Here is a 6139-nt window from a genome sequence, read left to right as displayed (position 1 = left end):
GTGGAGATCGGTGAAGGTGCTGCTGCTCTGTACTTGACAGTGACAGAGGGACGGAGGCTGGCCATTGGGGGTGGGAGGCGGTTAGCCTGTTGGGGGGGGGGGGGAAGAATTGTGGGGGGAGATGTCAGGAGGGCAGCATGGGTGGGGGGGGAGGAATGCGGATGTAGTTAGGGCTGCCGGTAAGGGGGGAGAGGGCGATCAGGAAATCTGGTGGATGGGAGGGGTGGGAGAAATCGAGGGGCCAGGGCTGTGCTGGCCAGTGATCGGGAGGCCAACAGTACAGGGCTAATGCGCATGTGCAGATCTCGGCTCTGACAGACTGGCGCATGCGCAATGGCCCCCTCAGCGCTATGCTGCCAGCCTCTCCAGTGGGAATAGGCCCCTCCCACAGATTGTTAATGATAATCATGCTAAAGCTCTCTGTGATGCACAAAGTGTGGGAGATTCATTTCGAAAATTCCACTGAAAATAACAGCAGGATTTACGCCAATCTTTACATGAATTAGACACTTAGAATTTTTTAGGAGAATCCCAGGAGAAAGTGCCATTGTAATATTATCGCTGGATTTATAGTCCAGAGACCCAGGACAAGATCCAGGGATCCAGGTTCTAATCCCACCATGGCAGATGGTGAAATTTGAGGTAAATATATATCTGGAATTAAAAGTCTAATGATGACCATGAAACCAATTGGTGTAAAAACCCATCTGGTTCATTGATGTCCTTTAGAAAAGGAAATCTGCCGTCCTTATCCAATCTGGCCTTCATGTGACTCCAGACCCACAGCGATGGGGTTGATTTTCAACTGCCCTCTGAACGGAGGACGGTTAAGGATGGGCAATAAATGCTGGCCCAGCCAGCGATATTCACATCCAATAAAATAAATGAAGGTTGCAAACAAAATGAACTCAGGACCATTGCTTCAAGGTCATGAATGCAATGCCAAGAGTTCCATGCTCGCTGTTATTATGCAGCAGAATTAAGGGCAAAATAATAAAGTCAGGCAAAAATATATTTAATCCAGTGACTTAATGAAACAATGTTTGATTGTAGATTTTTGGTTACAAAATTAGTTATTACCCTTCACTTACAAATGTATATTTATGCAAAATAATGCCTTCAGGACCCAGGTTCAGTCTTTGCTCTGCACTCTTTAAACTCAGTAAGAAGTCTCACAACACCAGGTTAAAGTCCAACAGGTTTATTTGGTAGCAAAGGCCACTAGCTTTCGGAGCACTGTCCCTTCATCAGGTGAGTGGGAGTTTTGTTCACAAACAGAGCATATAAAGACACAAACTCAATTTACAAAATATTGGTTGGAATGCGAGTCTTTACAGGTAACCAAGTCTTAAAGGTACAGAGAATGTGAGTGGAGAGAGGGTTAAGCACAGGTTAAAGAGATGTGTATTGTCTCCAACTAAGACAGTCGGTGAGATTTTGCAAGCCCAGGCAAGTCATGGGGGTTACAGATAGTGGGACATGAACCCAAGATCCCGGTTGAGGCCAGCTTCATATGTGCGGAACTTTGCTATCAGTCTCTGCTCAGCTACTCTGTGCTGTTGTGTGTTGTGAAGACCGCCTTGGAGAATGTTTACCCGAAGATCAGAGGCCAATTGCCGTGACTGCTGAAGTGTCCCCCAACAGGAAGAGAACAGTCTTGCCTGGTGATTGTCGGGCAGTGTTCATTCATCCATTGTTGTAGCATTTGCATGGTCTCCCCAGTGTACCATGCCTCGGGACATCCTTTCCTGCAGCGTATCAGGTAGACAACGTTGGCCGATTTGCAAGAGTAAGTGCCGTGTACCTGGTGGATGGTGTTCTCACGTGTGATGATGTCATTTATGTCGATGATCCGGCATGTCTTGCAGAGATTGTTGAGGCAGGTTTGTGTGGTGTCGTGGTCACTGTTCTGAAACCTGGGTAGTTTGCTGTGGACAATGGTCTGTTTGTGGTTGTGCAGTTGTTTGAAGTCAAGGAGTGAGGGTTTGGGGATGGTCTTTGTGAGATGTTTGTCTACATCAATGACATGTTGAAGGCTCCAGAGAAGATGTCGTAGCTTCTCTGCTCCAGGGAAGTACTGGACGATGAAGGGTACTCTATCCACCGTGTCCCGTGTTTGTCTTCTGAGGAGATCGGTGCGGTTTCTCGTTGTGGCGCATTGGAACTGTCAATCGATGAGTTGATCACCATATCCTGTTCTTATGAGGGCATCCTCCTTATCTGAGCAGATCCTGTGTACACGGAGGGCTTATCCATAGGGATGGCTTCTTTAATGTGTTTAGGGTGGAAGCTGGAGAAGTGGAGCATCATGAGGTTATCTGGGGGCTTGCGGTACAGTAAAGTGCTGAGGTGACCGTCTTTGATGGAGATACGTGTGTCCAAGAATGCAACTAATTCCAGAGCATAGTCCATGGTGAGTCTGATGGTGAGATGGAACTTGTTGATGTCATCATATAGTTGTTTCAGTGATTGTTCGCCATGAGTCTAAAGGAAGAAAATGTCACCGATGTATGTATTGTATAGCATCGGTTGAAAGTCCTGTGCGGTGAAAAAGTCTTGTTCGAACCTGTGCATGAAGATGCTGGCATATTGAGGTGCGAATTTGGTCCCCATGGTTGTTCTGTGTATCTGGATGAAGATCTGTTTGTTAAAGGTGAAGGTATTGTGGTCCAGGATGAAGTGGATGAGTTGTAAAATTGCATCTGGAAACTGGCAGTTGTCGGCGTTGAGTACGGAGACAGTTGCAGCAATGCCATCGCCGTGGGAGATGCGAATGATCTTTAAATTGCTTCTCTTGCCATGTTGTGCTCCCCCAATTCGTTTACAAGGCTATGGGGCCAAAGCAGGGGAGTGGGAGTAAATTGGATAGGTCAGGCATGATGGGCCAACTGGCCTCCACCTCTGCTTGTATATTCCCATGATTTGAGAAGAGATTTTTTGGATTTTAAAGAGGGGCGGCACAGTGCCACAGTTGTTTGTACTGCTGCCTCACAGCACTAAGGACCCGGGTTCATTTCTGGCTCGGATCACTGTCTGTGACCCAAGAAGGACTTGGACTGGTTAGGAGAGTGGGCAACGTGGCAGATGGAATACAATGTGGAAAAGTGTGAGGTTATGCACTTTGGAAGGAGGAATGGAAACATAGACTACTTTCTAAATGGGAAAATGCTTAGGAAATCAGAAACACAAAGGGATTTGGGAGTCATTGTTCAAGATTCTCTTAAGGTTAACGTGCAGGTTCAGTCAGCAGTTAGCATTCATGTCAAGAGGGCTAGAATACAAGAGCAGGGGTGTACTTCTGAGGTTGTATAAGATTTTGGTCAGACCCCATTTGGAGTATTGTGAGCAGTTTTGGGCCCTATATCCAAGGAAGGATGTTCTGGCTTTGGAAAGGGTCCAGAGGAGGTTCACAAGAATGACCCCTGGAATGAAGAGCTTGTCCTATGAGGAACTGGGAGTGTGAGAAGCGGCCGAGAACAGTGAGTTGCTAAGGTCAGTTGGATAACGAACAAAGCAGAAGTCACAAACTTCTTTAGATCGAGAACAACTCACAGCTGATGAAACCTCTCCCAGTCTTGCATACCTATTAGTAGCCATTGAACTGAATGACAGTGATGAAAACTTCAAAGGAGTAGTCTTTCCCACTCTCTTGACTAAAGAATGACTAACTGATCAAGACGACCTGGAAGGGTGAAAGATGGCTCCGAAGAAAGCAAGAGAACCTAAGCCACTTAAGGAACCACAGATTATCCCCAAAGCCTGGGAGCCAGCACTGCTGGAATCTCTGGTTGAAGAGGAGCAATGGAGGCCAGCTATCTATTTTACAATTGGTGAGAAGATCGAGAATGCGTTGTTCTTGGCTGCTCTAGCTACAGCTATCAACGTACCACTGCGCAAGCTTTTCAGTGTAATTTCTTGGGAAGGACCAATGAAGCAGGTTGTTGAGTTTGGAAATCCGAAGGGCAAGAGGCCAAGTGAACCCCCCATGTTTTATGAGATCACAGAATTGGCATGGGAAACGCTGGGTCAAGGGGAAGGACTTTTGTTGCTGCAGCTCACTGAAATTGTCAAGTTCCAGATTCTGTGCCTCAAGCTTTCAAAAAAAAGGAAATGAAAACAAAGTCACAGTGGAAGAAAAAGCAGCAGTGCCAGCAAGGAAAAAACAGACAAGAAGTTTGCAGGCAAAGGGAAAGGCAAACCGGAAAGGAGATCTCCAGAACCACCAACTAGTAGGAGGAGTACCAAGCCATTAAAGTGAGGTGAAGTGGAGGTTATGGACAGAAGCATAAGTGATGAACTTGATGATGGTCCTCAACGTTACATCATAATCCAAGGTTCCCACAATCTTCAGTTTTCACTCATATTGGGAGAGCTAGGAATTAATATCTCTGCTGTAATAATCATCAGTTATGAAAAGAATGAGAGTTTCCTGCAAGTGGATGCTGTCGAATCTGAGATAGATTACTTGAAGGAATTGAATCAGAGAAAAACGGAGATGCCAACAAGAGCCTGGAAAATCTTTCGAAGTACCTTAAGCCTGTTCTGAGTAGTGGAAAACCTGGATCCAAACTATTTGATGTATCCAGGCTCCCGTACACAGTGAAGGGAGCCGCCTTACCACAGGACTGGGACGATGGTGATATGAAGCTGGACTTTGGTGCAGCAATATGTGACGATATTGCCTGCATGATTTATGATTGTGAAGACAGGAAGAGACTACATCAGAACTATCTGCACTATATTAAGCTGATTACAGTGCCAAAGATTTTAAAGAAAGGAAGAGCTGCTTTCAAATACAGCCCTGACTAAGTCTATCCCAGCGAGTTTAACAGTTGCCCATGAGAAAGTGGGTGTTTCTATTCCACCATTGGATATGAGATATTATAATGAGCTGATGAATCTAGTGCCCTTGGAGAATCTGAGTCTTTAATATTACACTGTATGCTGGAACTGGTAGTTGCAACTGAAGAAAGTTTAACTCCTTCAAGTGAACTTATTCCTAAACTGCAGAAAGATAGACTGGATCAGAATCTGGTAGAGCACATGATATCCACTGTGGTCAGTCTTTCAGTGCCTGAGTATAACAAAAAGAAAATAATTGAAGAGTTCAAGGAACCCCCACAGAAGCCAATGAATGAGTCATCCACACGAACATCATTTCAGGACATCGGGGAACATGCTGCTGAAACTAAAAAAGGCAACCTTCAGATATGTGATGTTTTTATAACTGAAGGTAATCCTCACTCAGCTGGGGAAGGTTCTGAGCCACGAGCGGATGTACAGAAATCTATATTCAAGAAGGAACAACAGGTAATGATTGGAGAGTTGAAAAAGATCTGAACAAAAGGGATCATATGAAGAGACTAAACAGCCCCTGCTTCTTAATCTCCATGATAACCTGACATGGCGGACACATCATCTGAAGATATTACAAGACTTTGACCCTGCCAAAGTCGAACAGGAAATGATGAAAAAAGTTACCATTGCCCATCCTGTACTCGAGAATGATGCTAAACATTTGGCCAGAATCCAAGAACTTATGTACTATCGCACCAATGAAAATTGTGACAGATTCTGAGGTGGAGAGGACCTTCAAGCAGTTTGTGTTTGAGACCATGAAATTTACCAAAGTGAGAGAGAGTGGAGAATGAGAAGAAAAGACAGATATATCAAACGAACGATCTCAGTCAGCACACATTCCATGGGATGATCCGGTCAGGTTTGCAAAAGAGATGAAATGGATTCTTAGCGCCAAGAAGACGCAGGAAAAAAAACAATAATCTTTGTGCAGAGGGGGCAGAAACTTGTCCTTTCAAGTTTGGTAGTGGCAAGCCAAGAGAGAACAGCATACATTCCATGGGAACATCCTGTACAGTGCACTTTGAAGATACTTCCGAAATGGTTAATGAGGAAACCAGAAAAGATAGTTTAACAGCTGATGAGGATAAAAAGGTTAAAGATGATAACCTAAAGATTGATATAAAATATATACAAAGGCTCCGGTCACTGATGGAATGGTGTTTTGCTGAACAACTTGATCCATTTGTTTTGATACAGGTTCTTCAGGAAGCTATTCAGTTTTATAGATGTGTGGATACATACCACTACAAACAAAAAAAAAGGTGGCACGGTAGCACAG

General features: G+C 44.6%; 1 pseudogene; it reads left to right on the top strand.

Annotated features, from left to right (window-relative positions):
• Positions 1-3697: 3697 nt before the first annotated feature.
• On the top strand, positions 3698-5651 carry LOC145346933 (sperm-associated antigen 17-like; annotated as a pseudogene).
• Positions 5652-6139: the final 488 nt, after the last annotated feature.

The sequence above is a fragment of the Carcharhinus amblyrhynchos genome, chromosome 8 (genome assembly GCF_965287045.1).
Source record: "Carcharhinus amblyrhynchos chromosome 8, sCarAmb.v2.hapA, whole genome shotgun sequence".
Lineage (NCBI taxonomy): Eukaryota > Metazoa > Chordata > Chondrichthyes > Carcharhiniformes > Carcharhinidae > Carcharhinus > Carcharhinus amblyrhynchos.
The sequence above is the reverse complement of the archived record's forward strand: the minus strand, read 5'-3'. Positions and strand labels throughout refer to the sequence as shown.